This window comes from Lygodium microphyllum, chromosome 10 (assembly GCF_053477565.2).
Source record: "Lygodium microphyllum isolate KBCC chromosome 10, Lygodium_microphyllum_v1.1.10, whole genome shotgun sequence".
Taxonomy (NCBI): Eukaryota; Viridiplantae; Streptophyta; class Polypodiopsida; order Schizaeales; family Lygodiaceae; genus Lygodium; species Lygodium microphyllum.
The window spans coordinates 146,900,724-146,923,475 of NC_141144.1; positions in this window are offsets into that span (position 1 = coordinate 146,900,724).

The window sequence follows — 22,752 nt, forward strand, 5'->3', positions numbered from 1 at the left end:
AAATACTTGCCCACATCCACCGAATGTAGGGATAGCGGAACATACTTGAGAAGTGATCTAGGGTTTGTCCCTAAGAATATTACGCTAAAAAGATGGAACTTGGAACCCTAGGACTGACAACGTCAGCCTAATGTAATCAAGAACAGATTGTTTCGTGACTCCATTTGATGGGTAGAATAGTCCCATAGTTCGATGCGACACTTGTGCAACAAGTGCAGAGTCGTATGATCTTGTGATTGGATCACAAGGGAATGGCTAATTCTTGGAATGAGGTTGGCAGATCCTTATGCAAGTTATCTTGCAAGAGGATGAATAATCGTCCTAATATAGTATCTTTCTGGGGTAAAGATAATTGCTTGAAGCAAAGAACAAACCAATAAATTGGAATAACATATGAACTTAAGGTATTGACCAAGTCAGGTTAATAGGGTACGGCCCTAACCCAAGATATAGGAGATCTTGCCAAGTTGCAAGTCATCCCGGATCGAGTGCTGAATGCATTCGAAAAGAAGGATTCACTCCGTAGTAGTTGGCCAAATAATAAACGACCAATGGAAATGCTTGTGCTTGTTACAGATTTAAGAGCACTTTTTTTCTTTGTTTGATCAATGAATTAAAGGATAAATGGATATCTAATGCTTCAAGATGAAGGCCTAAAGCGAGAGGCAGCTTCCGTTACCCCTGATTGCCTGCCTGAACCTAACTAAGGGGACTGTTAACCGCACCGGGAAAGTGGACCGAACCCGCCGCGAGAGGTATCTTCGTTGAGCACTACTTGGAGCAGGAGGATGCTTGGATGCCAGGGGGGGCTCTGGCCGTAAATCCCTCGCCTTCTGGGCCCTGCACAAGAGGCTAACGTGACTCGGGATTGGATCTCGAGGCCCGCATACTAGTCTATGGGTGGAATATTGGATTAGTGATCCCTGTGGATTGCTGGATAGCCTTCGGACGGATTTTGGATAAGCCTACGGGCTGGACTTTATGTATTTCCAAGATAAATATGATAACATGTTAACAAGGAACTTGTTTGACATTGCTTCTCTATGTCAAGTGCTATGATTACGTGAAGGAACCAGTGCCTAACGACCTAATTAAGGAAGCTGATTGATACATGTCCAACTAAATGTGTTAGGTAATTAAATAACTAAAAAAACTTGAGGAAAGTGCGATGGATGTGGCCGTAGGTCCGTCATGGCTTGGCATGGATCCCTTTTCTCTTCTGACTATACTTTTTGTGGCCACAGAGGGGGCTTGGTTTCTACACTCGTTCTTTTTTCGTTGATTCGATTTAGAGTTACGCCCTTCTTCGTGGGCTAGCTCCAGTGGCTCTTATTGAGGCAGCTGCATTTGCTGTTTTGGCTCCCCAAACCCCTAGCAAGGAGGGTTTTTGTGAGGTTTAGCTAGTTGAGATTAGGGGAGCACATTTCTCCTCTACTCCTAAGCCAGAGTTAGGCTTAGGTACCATGGCATGGAGTCCATGTTGCAGCAATGCTAGCTTGTAGGCTAAATCTTTGATTCCATCTTCATTAAAGTAATCTCCTCCACCCTTTTTTGCCTTAGTCGTTCTTCCTCCTCTTCTAGTGTTTTCTTGCGCTCTTCTTCTAATCTCTTCGATTCCTCTTCCACCCTTTACAGCTCTCTATTTTCTGTGGAGGTGGATTGATTTCTTCTTAAAGGGATTTTGAGAGTGTTATCTTTTCTTTTTGCTTGACTTGACAATTTTTGAGCCTTGCTGCTCGTGGATCGTCCTCTTGCTCTCTTGCTATTGAGATGATTGGTCATTATCCTTTTTCTTAGTAGCTCTCTCCATGTTGTCCTACTATTCCTTGTGGACTTTGTCACCCTCTTGTTCTTGGATTAGTGATGGCTCACCCCCAGCATATTATACACATCCCTCCTTGGGTGTTTCTCAGTCCTGCTGTTGGCTAATAAATCCAGAGCCTTCTCCACCATCACAGGGCTCAACTCCACTTCAATTTGGTGAGCTTCTTCTCCTCCTCTCACCATCACCATGTCACAGTTTCTTTTAGCATGGAAGCTTCTAAAAAATTTTGCGCATTTACTGTAATCGACAACCTGCTCGACCTTCTCTACATATTTTTGTAGACTGCACTGGTCCAAGAGTTGTTTTACGACTGGCTCCTCCATGATGGCATCTTTTAGGTTTAGGGTAAGCTTGAATGTAAACTAGCTGAAACCCCTCATTTCCACCATTAAGCTATACTTTGCTTGCTCTTCCACATGAATAGGAGCTTGCCACCTTAATCTTTCCCCAAATGTAGAATTTGGCCAAGAAAGAGACAATAGCCAATGACTAGGCTTTAGGCCATGCTCAAATGCAATGTGTGCTTTCTGTAGGGATGACTTTCTCTTCCAACAGTGGGGCTTTTGTCATGGCTCTTTGTTCTTAGCATTTATGTTACTTTCTCCATAATGGTTCTTTGTGGGATTGGTGGTCTTGTTGTGATTTGGGCATTGAACGCTTTCGTACAAAGACCTGTGTCATCTTGCATTCCCTTGGCAACTTGTGAGAGTACATGCAAGTCACATGCTTCAACCATAATGAACAGGGGTAGCTCAAAGAGACATCGCTTATCTGAATCCCATGGTGTTGACTTTGATGCACATCACCTACACTTGATTATCATTTTTTGTATGTGTGCTAGCTTTGCTTTATTTGTATTATTTATACACAGTCACGAAACTCGTTGTTTATCTATGTACACATTTATGAATCCATGTCACTTCCTGAGGATAAAAACCAATTTTAGAAGTTAATACTGTGGCACACACATCTAGGAATCATGATAGCCTACTCAATATCAATAGATATTTTGAAACATTGAGTAGCATGGTACCTTATTTGAGTCTATTCGCAACATGTAGCTCCTCCTTAGTGAGATTTTTATCAATCAGAGAGTTTTCTTAGCTAGTTCTGGCTAAGTTCATACCCCGCACAGTAATTAGTACCCAAAAGGAAGTTGTCACCACATAGGTTCGGTCTCTTTGAGACCGCCATTTAGCCAGTCGCTCCTTTAAGACTTTATAATCTAGGCTCCAAGTTCAACCATTGTAGTGCGGTTTTCAAACCAATGTTTTTCAAATTGACTTTGATCCTTTGATTGTTGCTTTAGTTTCTAAGAGATTTGGTTGGCAAAGCACTTCATTGAATGTCACAGTTAAGTGTAGTTCGTCGGCTTCCTCATTAGAGATGAGTTGCATGCGTTTATGTAGGAGCTTGTCATAGTGCTCATCAAGATATTCTTGCTCTTCCCAATATAGAGGATATGGCATGTATTCCTCAAGCTGCTCCCTAGGGAGTGTGCCCATGTCTGCAAGGACATAGACACATGTGAATATTTTGATTTTAGCATCCAACTTAGCCAAGCACTCTATAAAAAATCTATGTTCTATGAAGGCTTGCTCAGTTGATATCTCATGCTAGGAGTTTCCCTAGGCTTTAGCATAGTTGGGGGCTCAAGCCTAATGAGTAGGATTGGTCAATATCAGGATTGCTTTTGGATGTGTCTGAGGTTTCACTATTTTCAGGAGAGATGGAAATGGATTGATTCGTGGGTGGAATCGATGCTTCATTCCTCAGTTCTTCAGCACCCATGGTCTCAATCTTCTTGGCGTCTACCACCACTTGCGACTGCATTTGTTGTTTTCGTTATTTTCTCCTCTTTTTCTTGGGCAATTGAGGTATATCTCTTGAAGACTCAAGACCCTAAACTAGATCAGCCATTGATGTGCTTAGTTGGGCCTCATCATTCTCTTTCTCTAGTGTGTCCTCATGGGACATAGTTGCGGCCTGCTGAATAGCCTCGCTAGGTTGTGAGGGTACAATTGCCTCTCTTTGTAGAGAGTCTAGCTCTTCAGCTAATTCCCCTATGTTTAGCTCCTCATATAATTGCATTGGAAGTTGCTCTTGGTTGGGCATTTGCTCTAGACTCTTGTCCTTACCCATTGAAACATGCCTCCATTGCTTCTTATCAGAGCGGGTGTTGTGTTTAGATCTTTTTTTCTCTTGGTCTGGAGGTTTGGGCGACTCTAGTGTAGAACTAAGAGACGATTTAGGGTTCTTGTCTTGTAGACTTGGATGGAACCAGCTGAAGAAGTCAAGGTTGTATTGATGGGAAACATAGAGATCTAGGATTGCAGGGTCTTCAGTGAGGCAAAAGACATATGCACTAACATCAAGAACTATGCTCCCTACTCCTAGCTTTCTAGCCACATGTAGATCTTCTTCTAGAAGTAGTTTATCATACAAGGGATGTTTTTGGACAGTGGGAGAAAGTTGGATATCATGGACCACTGCCAACACTCGTAATGAGGTTGGGGCAATGTACATGGGATCATGTATTGATGTCCAAAGGGCTTTCCTTTGCTCGGCGAGTGTCATTAGTCAGTGGCCAATTTTGGCTGCCAAACTTTGATTGGAGTACCATTTTTGCACAAACTCACCTTGTCCTTTCCCTTTTCCTTTGATTGCTTTGATCTTTTCCTTGTTTGTCTCACATTGAGAAGTATAGAGTGAGGGTATCAGGTGCAATTAACACCATATTGGGGAATATGGGAATTTCCCATAAGTTTGGGACACGTGGTCAAATCTTTGGATTTGTCACAACTTGAATACTATAACTCCAAATCAAGAGCTCTATAGCTCAATAGATTCCGTTTTTCAAGTGAATTTCAATGATACGTCACATCATATGGTTTTGAGAAACTTATAGATATGTTATTCAGGTGCCACCTTTTTAGTATTCAAAAAATGGAAATTGGGAGATTCCAAAACTCACTAATATTGTGTTAATTCTCTAGTTGTGGCATGTGGGATATCCTTTATGACTTCATTAGCAACAACTACATATCCGGAGCAAACGTGTTGTTGCTCATCCCAAGTCAGGGGTTTGTCTATGAGCTTTGTGTGCTCGGTTGTTGGCCTTCCAATGTCCACATGGTTGTATGTATGTGTGATGGTTGTCAGCTTGTGATCAAGCTTCATCGTGCACTTCATCTCTGGTTCATTGGTCAAATGCACCATCTCCTTGGCCAAATCTTCAAGAGATTTCTCCTCAAGCCTAGGTTTTAGGTGCTTTGAAAGTGCTGGAGGTGTCGAGGATGTTGGTTGTGACACCTCTTGTGCATGTGAATTGGTAAGAACATGTTCCGTAAGAGGCATCGTCATGTCCAAAGAGTGTGACTAATGTGATTCTTGATTGGAAGGAGTAGCAGCTAGTTCAGTTGACTATGGCTACCATTGGTAGACTGCGATGTCAAGTCCTTAGGTAGATTGAAAGTGGTTGTGTCTTTTGTTTCCCTTTGAGCATTCACTTGTGCAAATCAGTATCAGTTGACCTAGTCAGAGTGGATTGCACATGCATATCCTTAGGCTAAGAGCTAAGGGTGGTGTCGTGTCCCACCTCTTGGACATTTGGAATCTTAGATGGAGATAGAGATCGGGATTGAGTAGCTACACTTGACGACTGTTGTTGTGCTTCCTATCTCCATTTAGGGGAAGAGGATGTAGGAGGTTTGGGACTTCTAGCTGGACATCACTAGCAAGAAGATTTGTTCATGGCTATTAGATGACTCTACCATTTTATTTATTGATCAATTAGCCTTATCATGAGCAACATTGCACCTCTCGTGCTCCTTATCCCCTTGGGAAGTCAAAGGATCCTTAGGCACTAGTGGTCTTTGTGCACACTTGACAGTTATACATGACATCTATTTGTTAGGCATGCTAGGCTGAGGATCTACCTTACGAGCAGTCATGTTTGACTTTTTTATTTCAATTGTAAGGGGCTCAGTCACTCCAACGTTGTTGATTCAAGACTTGGATTTTCATTTAGATTTCCTCATGTGCTTCCTTGATTTTGATACGATCTGGCCTTCAGCTAATAGAGCTAGTTTAAAGGTAGATTTGGCACTCAAATCCATCGGTTACCTGTGTAATACCCTTGAGCACGTAGCAACGCTTTGGATATCCATCATGGCATTGCGCTAGCTCTCCATCGATACCTTCATCTATAAGGCTTGGGCTTCTTTTGTGGTCTTCTACGATATTTTCAAGTGCAAAGGCATTATCACCTAACCTTCTTGTTTTAAGCATGGCCTCACTCAGTGGTTCTCTCTGCTCAACATGTGCTTCTATGAACTCTTTCAACAAGTCCTTTCTCTGGTTACTAGGCTTGCATGGCATGTCACAATGTTCCTTGACCTTCCCTCCAGGTTTGATGAGGTTACCCTTACTAAAGGTTGTGATTATCCTCACACCTAGTAGTGTCAAGTGTGTCCTCTGTGCTACATAATCGACCTCACACTTCATCGCCCTTTTGAATGGTCTATCTAAGAGGGTTTCCTTTTTACAGTTTACACTATTTGGAGGAACATGGAATAGGATAGGCAAGCTTTCAGTTTCAATAGTTACAAGGATTTTGCACTTCCCTATAAGTGCTTGTGGGTGTCCCCCATAAGGACTAAGAGTTGCATTAGTCGGTGTGAGCTCTAGTTGGCCTAGTAGGGTCCATGTTTCATAGTTCAAGATATTAAAATCTGCTTCTTCATTTATGAGAGCATCGACACTATGCTCTCTTTTTTCCGTGAGTTTGACCCTAAGATAAGAAGGTGGTACTATGTCTTCATCTTCTGGGTCTTGGCTTGTAAATTCAAGCCTTCTGATACATGCCCTTGAGTCCCCAACTACATAGCTAGATTTGGATTCTCTATTGATATCTTGGGTTGTTTGTGTAGTGTTTTTTAAGGTGCATCTATCGTCAGGACTGTCATGTCTAGTCGTCCTTGTAGTTGTAGCTTGATGTTGTTGTATTCCGCTTTGACTAGATGCAGTTCTGGTGCAACCTATACATGTTTTTGTGGTATGGCCTTTTTGCCCTTGTTGGCTAGATTGGCCCATTGAGGTTCTAAGGTCTCTATTTGTCTTTGTTCGGGTATGGGATTTTGGTTTATGTTTTGCAAGTGAGGATCTATGCTTGTGTAGAGCCCTTACCACACTAGGATCTAATTTGGAGGACCTATCGTAGTGTTGTTTTCTCTCCAACCTACTTGGGGGAGGTGCACAGGGGGCAGAGCCCCCTCTATAGGGGTCCAAGGGGTACAGCCCCCCCCGGACCCGCAAGGCCATTACGCTAAGCACCATGCATGATCTGAAGGACCATTGCATCCAAGTTTTGAACCACTTGCTCTAGATTTCAGCCCAATGATAGATCTATAATGTGCTTTTGGATCTATATTGTCTCTGGGTCTATATTTTCTTGTTCCGATTTATTGGCCTAATTCCCACAATCGAACTAGTCCAATTCTAGGTGGTCCTCGACTTTTAGAGTCAGACGATCTAATGGGACTAGGTCTGATTCTTAAGAGTGGTCCATTTGGTAGCTGTGGGTTCGAGTCCTATGGTTGGTCCAACTATAGAGTGATCCAATTGTTGTGCGCGTCCGACTGGACTGGGTTCGATTTCAAAGAGTGGTCTGATTGGTAGCTAGGTCAGAGTCCTATGGTTTGTTTGACTATAGAGTGATCTGATTGTTGTGCGCATCAGATTGGGAAAATGGGACATCCAATTTGATAGGTGTCCAATTTTGGAGTATCAAATTTTGAACATCGGATTCTAGAATGGTCCGATTTTGAAAATCAGAGCAGGTACGTTTGATTGGACAAGGTTACTAGTCTGATTTGGTGGTCCGAGTGTCTGATGGGTTGAGTGTCGAATGGGTTGTGTGTCTGATTATGGGTTGTTTGATTTTCAAAATCAAAAAGGTGGTCCGAATCTGGGAGTCGGGCAAGTCACTCGGTCCGACTCTAGGAGTCAGACAGGTTGCCGGGTCTGATTTTGGGAATCAGACACTGTGGGGGGCATCTGATTCCACCAGTCGAAATGTGTGTTAATCACTTATTTTATTAGTTGGAATTCATGAAAGCACATAGGCTGATTTCAAAACATAACTGTTTGTGCACAATGAGACATCCACTATTGCATTGATCATACATGTGGTATCAACTCTTGGAAATACATAGCAATTGTTTGAATTATAGTTGACCCACTCCTAAGAGGGTGAGATTTCCCTTGTTGTAGGTTAGCCATTTGTTTCTTGGGGAAAATTATTGGTGAGGAAACATGGTATCTCTTGGATCTCTCTGAAAAAAGAGAGGAGCCTTGCGCGAATGTGTTTATATGTAAAAGCAGCGCATCGAAGGGCTAATCCCCAAGATGTAGGAGAGCTACAGTGGGGCCATGGTAATCAACTGATGGGATGCCTCTTGTGTTTGTGATACACGGTACTTATTGCCAATATGTGTGGGATACCCCCTTTGAGGGGTTTTGGGGAAGGTGCCGTTGGACTCTTATCTAGCTACAAACGCAATATTAGATGTATCTAGTATGCATTTAGTTATTACAGATGCTCCTGGCCCATGAGGCTGTGTGGTGGTGGAGGTGTATGTTGTGTGCATGAGGTCTAGCTAGTGCCATAGCCAATGCCAGCCCATCTTTGGTCCCATTACTATGTTGTTAAGGTGCTCACTCTCTCAACGACCTACTCAAGCTGCTAAGCAGCTAGTCTTGCAAATCTATTCCTTGCGCCAAAATCAAATTATGGACGTCGGGATGGCTCACAAAAGTTGGTGCCATTGAGATCTAGATGGGTATGGTGCAAACTTCCACAAAACTTGCCAAAGTCTACTGACTCGACCCAACTCGTCTGAATTGTAGGGGCCGAGTGGTAGACTCAAATGGGCCAAGGGCCGAATAGGAACACTAGTCGTACTTGTAGTTGAAAAGGGCCAAGCCAAGTTGGCCGAGAGCTGAGTGATACGTATTCGAGTCGAGTGGTCCGAGTTATCTAAGGGCCAAATGGATTGAGTGGTCCAAGGGCCGAATGGTCCAATTCTAAGACTCGGCCCAAAACCAAGCCACTCAGATGGGCCGAGTTGCCCGCAATGAAGGCTGCGTCGAGGATGATCTTGTTGAATCCAATGATCCACGCAATCACCAAGCACGCCGACTTCCAGATCACAACAAATACATAGAAGGAAGGTTCTGATATACCTGAATTGTGCGAAGAACTCTCCATGGCAAGATCGAACCAAATCAATGATGGAAACTCTCTCTCTCTCTCTCTCTCTCATTACTAGGGTGAAAAATGAGCTCTTCTATGGTGGCCCTTAAATCCCTTCCTGAGAAAGGTCTTACTATCCCCAATCACTCCCTTTCTGGCATTAATCATTCCAACCACTCTTTTTCTCCATTTACCTCAATTTGTGCATGTTTTACCTTGTTTTACAGCAGTAAACCCTACACCTCTCCGATTTTATTTATTAATCCTAACCTACGCTAAATGCAACAAGAATCAAAAGAAAATAACTGAAATGATCTCCCCTTCTTTCCCAATCATTAAACAACCAAAACAACCAAAATACTTACTTGTATCGAAGATCAAAAGCCCCAACTTCCTACCTATGTCAAGCTCGGGTTCGGGGATGAATCCCTTACTTTGATGCTCGATATGAGGCACGCAAGTGCTCAAGCTTAAATCAGTTGGTCCTGGGCCAATGGAACCAAAATGTGGGAATGCTCACTCAATCGCCAAGACCCATAGACCGCTTGTTGTTTCAAGCATTCCAAGCGAGCTCTAATGACTACCTCTCACATAGCCGATGCATCTCCAAACCTACGAATGTAGTGAGCTTACCTCGATGCTAAAATGAGTTGCCTCCTCCTTGACACACCAGTAGCCCCAAAATCCTAGATGCTAGCTCAAACATCCTCAAGCCTCCTCCATCAATCTCCATCCACCATAGCCATGCACACGTGAGAAAAGGGAAAAGAAGAGAAGAAGAGAAGGAGGAATGGTGAAGAGCTTCACCCTCTTGATCCCTCACTCCCACATGCTCACTCCCTCACCCTCTCCATCTCCCTCTCTCATTATGACATGCACACAAACAAGGAGAAGAGAAGAAGAAGAGGCGAGAGATCTCTTGTTAGCCACACACCAAAGAATGAGCTTCCATTCACTTTTTGAACTTTATATACAAGCCCTAAATTTCCATGGGTGCCCATCCCTTTTTACATGACCGGCCTTTCTGGTAAGGTCCTTTTTCCTATTTTCCTTTTCTTGCCTCATGCCTTAAGACTACATCCATCTATTCCTTTACAAATGGCACGGGAGGGAGCCTTGCACTCTTTTACAATAGTTTTTAGAGTTTTTTGAGGTGCCTTTTGTTTAAAATTGTGCTTTTGCCTCAACTTAGCTTTTAGGAGCTGCCTCTGCGTCTTTGCTCTTTTTCTGTTCTTTTTCCGCTTTTGCTTCATTTTTCTACCATCTTGAACTAAGGTATTTTTTCACTTTTTGCTTCATTTTTCTGCCATCTTGAACTGAGATTAACAATCTGCCATGTCTATACCCACGAGGAAAAGTGGATGCCAGGCAGCAAGAGATGACCCCCCTACTGACAAGGATCCTGAAGGGGAGGACAAACCAGCTTGAGAGGGAAATTTACACACCCCTCAAGTCACGATTCCCATGCATTTAAAGTTTAGGTGCAGGTACCATTTCAAATGCACAGGAATCTAGCCTTCACCATGGTGTATTTGGCATGGGGTACATGATGTAAAGGCAAATGAATGGCAACATAATGCAATGCAATCGGCAATTTGGGATAGAGTTATGCTAAGCAAGATGTATGCTACTTGTGTCATTTGAAACTTTGGTTAGCAGCAGTAAAGAGTTGAAACAGGGTTTTCAAGCAAGGTTCCATTGGTTGGATCCTTATTTTGTAGCTTACAGTGGGATTATTCAATCCTTTGGTTACTTGCAACAGTTATTCTCAGTGTTGGCAGATGTATGGAGGTCTACATAGTTGGTACATGCATGAAATTGATGGTACAAGTCACTAAATGACCAGAACATAGCATTCATAGTTTGGAGGAAATTCCAAATAGCTACAGTAAATTGCTTATATACTTTTTTGTACTCAACCATTTTCAATACTTGATAGCTCATCTAAAAGGGGACATCCTAAGCTTTGTACAGAGCCAAGATTTTGGTCATTTGAATCATTAGAGAGCAAGAAATTTGAGTTTTTCTTCTGTTGTACACCCAGGACAGGGTGTCACCTATGGCTAAAAATAAAAGAAAGGAATCCACTATGGATACCATCAGTGAAGGTTTAAGGAACTATCAGCTAGATAAAGAGTGTGAAGCTTCAAAAGAGACTATTTACCTTGAGAACCATGATGATGGGACCTAAAATGGGCCAGCACTAGCTAAGACACTAGCCAAACCTCATGCCCTCAATAGATAACCCCACCACACCACACGACCTCGCGGGCCAGGAGTGTGTGTCGAGGGATACACTATCCTAAACACTAATCACTGCGTTTTTATAGTCTCTAATCCAATGGATGTTCCCTTTCCGTCTCCTCAGCAAGATATTATACATATATCGGCATTAAATGCCACATATCACACGCACAGGGGCAACCCACTGGCTGATTGCCGTGGCCCTACTGCAACTCTCCTACATCTTGGGGATTGGTCCCTCGATGCGTTGCTTCCATATATAGACACATTCAAAACAAACTCCCCTCTTAGTGCCAATATATTTAACGTTCCAGGAATGCACTTATCCTCACTTATCCATCCCCTTTTATCCACCGTCTAGGTCTACATCCAGGTTGCTCACTCTCTCTACGTGGGTCAAGTCCTAGAGAAACCAAGTGCTATGCATCCAGGAGCTTGTAATTGATACCATTTAACAATGCTTGATGCAAATTTGTATATGATTAAGTGCTCAAACAATCGGAAAATAGCCTCGTGCATTATGCAAATCCATTATTTTCATGTTTCCATACACTAACGCATAATTGCTGAGATGAGAGAAAACACCGAGCCTTACACTCGTGCTGTACTTCCCTTTATTTAACTTAACATCATCCTGTATGAACAATATAGCAAACACATCAGATTTTATATCATATTTCAACACTCAAACTCCGCTCTCTCCCTACCATTTAGACTTTTGCTTGCGGTGATAGGTAAAACTTGGGTAATTTCATGTGTATTTCGCACGAAATAAGCAGTAAATACTCACAAAAACATATAAATGGGGATAACCTGAGGCAAAACCTCATGCTTTATCCTCATTATACACTCATAGACACATCCGTAATTTTTCTCGTCCGTTTCCTATTTTTTCCCCTTTTAAAGAGCATTTTTTCCTCATTTTTCCATATTTTTCCATATTTATTATCAATAAAAATGAAAGAAATTTAGCATTATTTCAGAGCTATGGCTCTTGAGTTTTTAAACAGCAACCATTTAGATTTTATTAGTGTTTTGTTTCATGCTTTTTCGATTTTAAGCCCAAAAATCCCATTTTTACTCTAAAAACCATGCTTTTCAGGTTTTTCCCATTTATTTTCCACACTTTACATGTATATTTTCTATTTTTTTAAATTATAAAAGACTAAAACCAATAGCAAACAACATGTTCATCAATTATCAACCCATATGAACATTGCTAACCTCATCAAATGCGAAAAAAGAGCCATTTTCTTTGTAAAAATATCATTACCGTGCATTTTTTTATTATTTCGGGTTTTGAAACTTGTTGCGGGTTTGTAAACTAGGCCCTGTTTGATACTCAGCCTGCCTCCACATTGCCATCTTCAGCCCACCTTTGATTTGGAAGCAATCTGGTACCACGCGGACGAGCATTCACCAACCGGGCTTCATTCTTCTTCACACGCAGGAACTGCCCCTTACAAGAGAGAGAGGGAGGAGAGAGAAAGACTAAAAAATGAGATTTTTAAATCCTCCATTAAAATGGGCAAGCTTGCAGCCGTCTTATTCCTCTCCTTGCCCTGATTGAGAATCTCCCTCTCTCTGTCTAAACAGATTTGAATCGGAGAGGCAACGAGCAAAAATGAGGAGGCACATTGACGCTTCCCTCTATTCGATAGTTTTTGCATTAGTTTCAAGGCTTTTATTAAGCCTAAGGTTTAAAACATTAAAATAACCAGTTCATCTTTTTTGTATTCACACTGTCCCGCAAGTGAATTTTTCAATTTTGAAGGCCTAAACGAACTCTGATTTGCAATCTGATTGGATAGGCGGCTTTGTGATGTCGAACTCCATCAACTTAGCCTCTCCCACGCACTTTACGGCTTCCTGATCCAATACCTGCTTTATAACGTCAAACCTTGTGGGGATTAAATGGATGAGCATTCATTAACCGGGCTTCATTCTTCTTCACATGTAGGAACTACCCCTTGCAGGAGAGAGAGGGAGGAGAGAGAAATAGATTCTTAAATCCTCCATTAAAATGGGCAAGCTTTGTAGCCATCTTGTTCCTCTCCCTGCCCTGATTGAGAATCTTCCTCTCTCTCTCCAAACGGGTTTGAATCAGAGAGGCAACGAGCAAAAATGAGGAGGTACATTGACGTTTCCCTCTGTTCGATAGTTTTTGCATTAGTTTCAAGGCTTTTATTAAGCCTAAGGTTTAAAACATTAAAATAGCCGGTTCATCTTTTTGTGTTCACACTGTCCCGCAAGTGGACTTTTCAATTTTGAAGGCCCAAACAAACTTTGATTTGAAATCCGATTGGATAGGTAGCTTCGTGGCGTCGAACTCCATCAACCTGGCCTCTTCCACGCACTTTACGGCTTCCCGATCCGGTAGCTACTTTATAATGCTGAACCTTGATTGCAGGGATTAAATGGAGGGTCAAACAACCTTCGATTGATGAACCGAGACTTGTGTTGGATTCCTGATGTCGAAATGCATCTAGGAAAACTCTAGCTTGGCCATCTGCCACCATTTGAGTTTTCATGAAAATTGGCTCTTTAACACCTCTCGGGCACTTTCAGGCTCCAAAACGAGCTTCAATGCTTCAAGAACGGGTCCAAATCGGGTCCTAAAATCCAGCTCTCACATGATAATGAGGAGCTAGAGATAAGTTCAACACATGCTGTAGTAAACAAACAAGTGAATGGGGTTGGCACTACTCATGTCTCTACTGATTCTAACAGTTTTCAACAACTCTCTAATGGCATAAAGGATATGAAATCGGGCATCGATAAGCTTGTGGCTCTCTTGAGTGAGAAGATATTACCTATAGCTATTCCAAATGCTCCAAGTCTTCCCATTGTTCAAGAGAAGTCAAAGACCACAACTTCCAAGATTGATGGGCACTTTGAAGTTGGAGAGACCCTCTTATTTTTAGCCTCAATCTCAACCCCTTTATCAACCCAAGACCTACACTAGTCATCATGGATAGAATTTGGAAGATAAGACCCAAGCTAACTCAAGGCTTGATGATCACACACATGGATGCCATCCTTTTTATAAGTCTTTTTATGGATAGCCTTCTACTACCCCTGAATCTATAAATGAACAGAAAACTGAAGAACAAAGGTTCTTATCATGGTCAAGCAAGTGGAGGTAATAATTCTCATGGACAGCATCCATACAATGGACATGGTCATGTAAATTTAGTTCCAAATTCTTATGGCAGCAACATCATGTCAATAATAATCATGTATATAATTATCCCTCTAAACAAAGACCACATTCAAATCAGTTTTGGCCACATCAAATGAGTGGACAACAACCACCAATGAATGCCATGACAAATATACATTCTCCAATGTATGGACATCAAGTCTATGGATAGCCTCATGTTGTTGGTAACTCTTTCTTTCCACCACAAGGACAATTTAATCAACCAAATGGGTTTGCAAATATTCATGGACAGCAACAACCATATGTTCAAGGAACATGGAGTAATGATGTTCAAAGGAAAATTTCTTTTGGTCCAAACTTTTATGGATAACAACACAATAATGGCCAATCTCATCAATATGAGCAGGAATACAATGAGAAAATAACCATTTCTAATTTCAAGGGTGAAAATCCATCCCCTACCGAATTAGAAGAATGGTTTGACAAGCTTGACTGTTCTACAGGTCGGTGAAAAGTTACTGTAGAAATTGCATCGTATGCTTATGTGCAGAGACATTGGGAGTTACAGAATCATCCTTGTTGCCTGTTGATGAAAAATCGTCACTAGGAAGTGACTGTGTGGTCAAATACCACTTTCTCAGTTTTGCAGATTAGCCCTTGTGAGGCTGAAGCTGTGTTCTTTGCAGTGACAGAACTTTTTGCAGTGTTCTGTAATGGCGTCTGATTCTCTCTCACAGATTGTCACTGAAAAGCTTGACAAGAACAACTTCCAAGCATGGAAGTTTAGAATGATGAATTTCCTTATGGAAAAAGGATATTGGGAATTTGTTGCAGGAAATGAAGAAGAACCAGTTCTTCCTGATGTTCCTAATCAACAACAAATGCAGGCATTTAAAGCATGGCATGAGAGAGCCAGGAAAGTTATGTACTGGCTGTCTATCAGTATTTCAGACTCTATGATTGTGCATATTCAGGATACAAGTACGCCAAAGGAGGCATGGGATACTTTGTCAAAAATGTATAGCACAAATACGCAAGCCAGGAAAATGCAGCTCAAGCAAGAGTTGCATAATGTGCAAAGAGAAAATATGAGCATCAATGACTACCACATGAAGGTGAACAAGATTGCAGATGCACTTGTTTCCATTGGGTCGCCAGTGGAAGATGATGATTTAGTTTCTGTGACCTTAAATGGTCTAGGAAAGGATTATACACAGTTCCGAACATCCATTTCCATCCGTGAAAGATTTCCTGATTTTGAGGAGTTGATTGCTCTTCTAATTTCTGAGGAGCAGAGAAATGGTGGTGCATCTTCTTCAGGAGGAACTTCAAAAGAAGCTGTCTTCTACTCAAATGCTGGAAGAGGTAGAGGCAGAGGTAGAGGAGGCCGATTTGGAGGCCGTGGTAGAAATCAGAATATGCAGCAAACTCAAGAAAACCAGTCCTATGGAGGAGGACGTGGTAACTCTAGAGGCAGGGGGAGCCAAAGAGGTCGTGGTGGATGGCAAAGAGGGCAAAATGCAAACAGCAATGTTGAATGCTACTACTGTGGTAAAATGGGTCATATGGCTAAAGATTGCTATAAAAAGCAAAATGACATCATGAATGGAAAACTGCAACAAGGAAATTATGCATCTTCTAGTGGACAGGGTGATGACAGAAATGAGCATTTGTTTATGGTGCAGCACATGAACAATTCTGTGACAAGTGCAGAAGAAAGCAACGATGTATGGTATGTTGACTCAGGTGCATCAAACCACATGACAGGTCATGCAGAATGGATGGAGGATGCAAGGAAAATGGAAAAACCAGGATTTGTGGAGACTGGTGATGATATTGCACATCCTATTGTGCAGATTCGAAAAATTCATTTGTCTATGCAGGATGGGAAAAAGAAATACCTGTCCGATGTATTTCATGTCCCGAATATCACCAAGAATCTGGTTTCTGTTGGTCAAATGGTTGAGTAGGGCTTGCAGGTCAGATTTAATCCTCATGGATGCTTTGTTGAGGATATGAAAAATAAAGGTCGCTTGATAGCAAAAGGAAAGAAGAAGGGCAGAATGTTTACGTTGGATGCAGACATGTCTGAATTGAGTGCATCAATGTTTGCACATGGGACCGGTGTAGTTGCAGATATTGATATCTGGCATAAACGCATTGGTCATGTTAATGTACAGCGACTTAAATCAATGCAGGCCCAAAATATTGTTGCAGGATTGCCTAGATTCAAGGTTGCAGAAATGCATAAGGTATGTGAAGCCTGTCAGTTTGGAAAATAGGCAAGGAAACCATTTCCTAGACATGTTCAAGAGAGTAAGAAGCCATTGGAATTAATCCACTCTTATGTGTGGACTACTAAAGCTGCATCTCTTGGAGGCTGTCATTATTTTGTCACTTTTATTGATGACTATAGCAGAAAAGTTTGGGTGTATTTTATGAAAAAGAAAAGTGAAGTTTTTGGGCATTTCAAAACTCTTAAAGCTATGGTTGAAAAAGAAACAGGCCTGCAAATAAAATGCCTAAGGTCAGATGGAGGGGGAGAGTACCTCTCAAATGAGTTTGCAAGGTTCTTGCAGGAGCATGGCATAAAGCAGCAATATTCATGCAGTCATACCCCACAGCAAAATGGAATTGCAGAAAGAAAAAAAAGGCATATTGGAGAGGTATCTCGTGCCATGCTCAATGAAAAAGACCTGCCAGATTTTTATTGGGCTGAAGCAGTTGCTACAGCAGTCTACATAATGAACAGGACTCCCACTGTAGCAATACATGGAATGACTCTAGAGGAGAGGTATACTAGTAGAAAACCAGATATTTCTCATTTGAAAATTTTTGGTTGCATTGCCTATGTTCATGTGCCAATGAGTTGAGATCCAAGTTGGATCCAAAAGCTGAGAAGTGCATCTTTATTGGTTACTCTCTGCAGCAGAAAGGGTATAGATGCTATAACCCTTCTACTCGTAAGTTTACAGTGAGCAGAGATGTTGTTTTTGATGAGATGAGTAGCTGGTATAAACCAGTAAATGTGATTGATGATGTAGATGCACAAAATGGTAATGTTGCACAGAATTCACAGCAGCAGTCACAAAATATTAGTGGACCTGGAGTGTCCTCTAGCAGTGGTTCACATTCTTCGCCATGGACAGGCAGATTGAGATCAGGAGAATCTTCTCAAAGCAATGCAGATAGTGGTATGCAGGTATCACGAAAAGGAAAAGAGAAGGTTGATCAGCCCATGTTTGATATGAATGCAGGTCACTCTTATGTGGATGGTGAATCCAGTGGCTCAGAACAGAGCATTGATGATGAGTTGGGTATTCCTTCTATTGTTACACCTGGAGTAAGGAAAACCAGGGATGTTTTGAGAGCACCTGGGAGTGAACCTATTTTGCGCAGGTCTACGAGAGCTAGGTATCTTGTGGATAGGCTGAAATATGATGGATTTACAGCCATTCACTATGCATATATGGTCAAAGTGATACAGGAACCAGAACTCACTTCTTTTGAGCAAGCCATGGGAAAAGAAAAATGGGAGAAAGCCATGGATGAAGAAATGGATGCCTTGGAAGCAAATGCTACATGGGAATTGGTACCTTTCCCTAAAGGTAAGAATGCAATTAGCTGTAAGTGGGTTTATAAGGTGAAGCACAATGCAGATGGTTCTGTGAATAGATACAAGGCAAGATTAGTAGTCAAGGGGTATGCACAAACATATGGCATTGACTATGAAGAAACATTCAGTCCGGTTGCAAGGATGGCAACTGTAAGAGCAGTCATTGCTATGGCTGCATCAAAGGGATGGTCTTTACATCAGATGGATGTAAAAAATGCCTTCTTGCATGGTGATTTGCAAGAAGAGGTCTATATGGAGCAGCCACTAGGTTATGTGCATGCTGTTCATCCTGAGTTTGTTTGCAGGTTGAAGAAAGCCTTGTATGGCTTGAAGCAAGCACCTAGAGCATGGTCTGACAAGATAGGACAGTATCTTGTCACTATTGGCTTTCAGATTTTCAAGGAAGATTTCTCACTTTATGTGAGAAAAATAGAGAAATGTATTATGCTACTTGTCATTTATGTTGATGATTTGATTATGACAGGTGACATTGATGAAGATATCCTTCATGTGAAAATGCTATTGAAGCAGAAGTTTGAGATGAAGGATTTGGGAGAGCTGCGTTATTTCTTGGGCATTGAGGTGATTAGATCACCAAGTGGGATACAGCTCTTGGAGAGGCGGTATGGATTGGACATGCTGTCCAAATATGGGATGACAGGCTATAAGCCTATTTCAGTTCCTTTGGATCAGAATGTGAAGCTGAGCGCAGATGCAGGTGAGCTTCTGGAAGACCCTACTATGTACAGACGCATAGTAGGAAGTTTGATTTATATGACTATTACCAGGCCAGATTTGAGCTATGTTGTTGGATTGGTAAGTCAGTTTATGCAGGCTCCAAGGAAATCGCATTTGGATGCGGCTAGACGCATACTCAGGTATGTGAAGTCCACATTGCAGTATGGACTATTTTATGAGACCGGGGTTCAGATACAGTTGCATGGATACACTGATGATGATTGGGCTGGTAGTATTTCTAATAGACGATCTACCAGTGGGTATGTGTTCTCTTTTGGGAGTGCTGCAGTCACTTGGAGCAGCAAGAAACAGCCTACAGTTGCCTTGTCGAGCACAGAGGCTGAGTACAGGGGTGCAGCAATGGCTGCATGTGAGGTAGCTTGGTTGCATAAGCTACTTTATGATATGCATCAGTCTACAGATGGGCCAGTTGTCATTTATTGTGACAACATGAGTAGTATACACTTGGCAAATAACCCAGTCTATCATGCTAGAACAAAGCACATTGAGGTGCATTATCACTATGTGCGGGAGAGGGTTTTACTAGGTCTTATTGATCTAGTTTATGTCAGCACAGAGGATCAGATAGCTGACATATTTACGAAGGCATTGGGCGCAGAGAAGCTGCGCAAGTTCAGAGACCTGCTTAGTGTGCAGGAATTGGGATTGAGCTCGAGGGGGAGTGTTGAGATATCGAGCTCCACTCGTGATATGCCAAGGTGACCGTTGTGCATTTATGTCACTGACTTGTCAGTTGTAGATGTGGTTGGTACATCGCCCATGAATAATAGCTAGATGACAGCTATCCTTATCTACTCTAGTTCGTGGCTCGGTTAGTATGCCACCTTAGTTAGTTGAGTTTGGTTTGAGACCCATATATAGGGTTCTTCTATTTCTATGTACGAGACTTCTTTTTGGCTTACATAACTAAGAAGAGGAAAACTGTTTTCAGCCTCCACCCTTGTGTGTATTCCCCCATTGTGCAAGCAAGAAAGCTACAAGTGAGACTCCTTCCTTCTCTCCCACAATCTTGACACTTGTTTTGGTGGGTCTCCCCATTCGCTGACAAGCATCACATCTCTTACAATAATCATATGCATCCTTGTGGAGGGTCGACCACCAGTATCCTGCTAACAGAGCCTTCGTGGCCGTCGCTTCCCCTACGAAGTGTCCACCACATGGTTCGTCATTGCATGCTTTCAATACTATACCGATTTCATCCCCTGCAACACATCTTCGCAGCACTTCATCTTTGCCTCTCTTGTAAAGTGCAGCGCCTAGCAAGGTGTAGGGGGTTGACTCTAACAGAAGCTTCTTTCTCTCATGGCTTGAGATGCCAAGAGGATACTGTTGAGTTGCCAGGAGATTGGCTATGTCTGCATACCAAGAAGTAATTGTTTCAACTAGAAACAAGGAAGCATCAGGAAGGTCTGGATCATCATGTTCCTCTTCTTCTGTTTGAGGAATCCGTGATAGATGATCAGCTAGGACATGGGAACGGCCAGGCTTAATGACCACTTCAAAATCAAACTCTTGGAATAGGAGCAACCATATAATCAGTCTTCCTTTAATATCTGCTTTGTTCATTAGGAAGGACAAGGCTTCATGATCCATGTAGATATTAAATTGCGTTGACAGTAGATAGTGTCTAAACTTCTCCAGTGCAAACACCATTGCTAAGCACTCAAGCTCTGTCACTGTGTAGTTTTGTTCCCTATCAATGACCTTTCAGCTTGCATAATATATTGGTTGATCTAATTTATAGGGGCCCTTTTGACATCTGCGACTATCATGTAATAGGGAGAATAGTACATCCACGCTTCTATTTCACTGTCAGAGGTGATTTCAAAAGTTAATTCTAGTTGAGGTAGGAGGTATTCTCCCATGGACAAGGACTTTACTTCCCTTGGTAGTTGGCTTATAGTGCCCACTGTTAGGGATTGTGCCTCTGTTTTCTTAGGAAAGATCTGCTTAACAGCCTCTTTGTCTCCTGATGTACCATCTATTACCTCGTTGGAGGAGTCCATTATGACTTCAATGGATGTGGATCCATTGTCTTTTTGCGATCCATACAACTTCAACACCACTTTGTTGGGTCCTCTGCCTAGGGTTAGGGTTCCTTTGAACCAGTCCGTCCTGGCTCTTGCTTCAAAAAGCCAAGGTCTTCCCAACAACAGAGGGTATGAGGTCCCATAAGAATTTGGTTTGACCACCAAATATGTTAGCCAATAGTCTCTTCCTGCAAGGGTTATTTTTACGTATGGGAGGATGCCCAACAGTTTAATTCTGCCTTGGTCTGCCAATCTAATAAGCCACTATGTATGTTGAATTCCTTGCAACCCTAAGTCCTTAATTGTCACATCCGTCATTATGTTTACTGATGAACCTCCATCAATCAATGCATCTGAAATAAAGCATCCTTCTATCCATACACTAAGTTCTGGGGTTCCAGGATCTAGGAAGGCATTAGCCAAATCTACTTCCTTTATAGGCTCCGGGGCCTTATTGGTCTTGGTCGTTGTTGAAGGAGTGATCCTTAGTCCATGTCTTCTTGTCAAGATGCTTTTAAATTTCTTTCAACAGCTAGGAGACAACATCAGTAACTGTCGGAATGTTAAGTTTGGTTTAAAGGTGTCTAGGTCTTTGACTACGTCATATTCTTTGATAGCATCCACAAGCTTTCAGCCTACTAGGGAATGGGGCTACACCCATTTTCATCTTTCCTTTTTCTTCTAATAATTGTAGGATTGACACTTCCTCTGTTTCTAGAGGTGCTTCTGTATCATCTATCTCCTGGGCCTCTGGTCTTATCTCTGGGATTGTCTTTGTGACTCTCTGTGGCACTTTTCTATTCTGTACTGCTCTGTCCCTTTGTTGGCAGGTTGAACTTTATAGTCTTAGTCAGAGAGTTATTTTCATTCTGAACAACTGGTTCCTTCTTCTTGGTGCATGTGACAGCAGCAACTTCCAACTCTACCAAATTGGAGGCAGGCTCTTGTGCCTTCTGTTGGCTATCAGTGCCATTGGCCTTTATAGGGGTTGGGCTTGGACAGTCCTTTGCAGTGTGGCCTTCTCCTTTGCATCGACTGCGTAAGGGCTTGTAATCCACAGATTGTCTAGGGTTTGGACAATTCGGGGAGATATGTCCCTTTTCTCCACAACTATAACATTCCACCTCTGATCTCTGACCACCGCCAGACTGTCGTCCTCTGTAACTTTGAGAGGGAAACCTCCTTGGACTGAAATTAGGACCAAATTCCCTAGGCTTTGGTCCAATATCTTGTGTTGTCATTTTGGATTCTAACAAGTTGAATCTTGCACAGAGAAAATATCCTCTGTATGGTTCTTCCGCAACAAGTAAGAATAGAAGGCCCCAGGAATGGTTGGTTTTCGAGTACATTCAGTGGCTAAATGTCCCGATGACACTTTTCGCACCATGTAAGAGAGTGCATCAAATCTCTTTCAGCTCCTGCAGGAGTGGATATATTGGCGGTGTTCACCTTTAACGTCTATAGCTACTTTGTAATCACATCCATAAGCTCTTTCTTGATACTTGCACCTGAGTTGGATAAGTAACCCTTTAGATTTTCATCTCTAGTTCTGATTCAAAGCTCCTGTTGAGACTTGGGGTTGTTGATTCCAATTGGTAGGGTTCCACTGTTGTTGAGTCGCCATTGGAGGAACTGTTTGAGGCCACTATTGTTGTGGTTGAACCATCATTTGAGGCACTATCGTTTGTGGTGACCACAGTGGATTAGGTGCATTATATTGCGGCATTGTTTGCATCTGGGGATAAGGGTAGGAAACTATCCTTGGGATGGCATTAGGTGGGTATACCATTCCTGGCATGGGAGAAGATAAGACTTCTCTTCCTGGAGTCATTGACAACCTTGCTTCAACTTCGTCATACA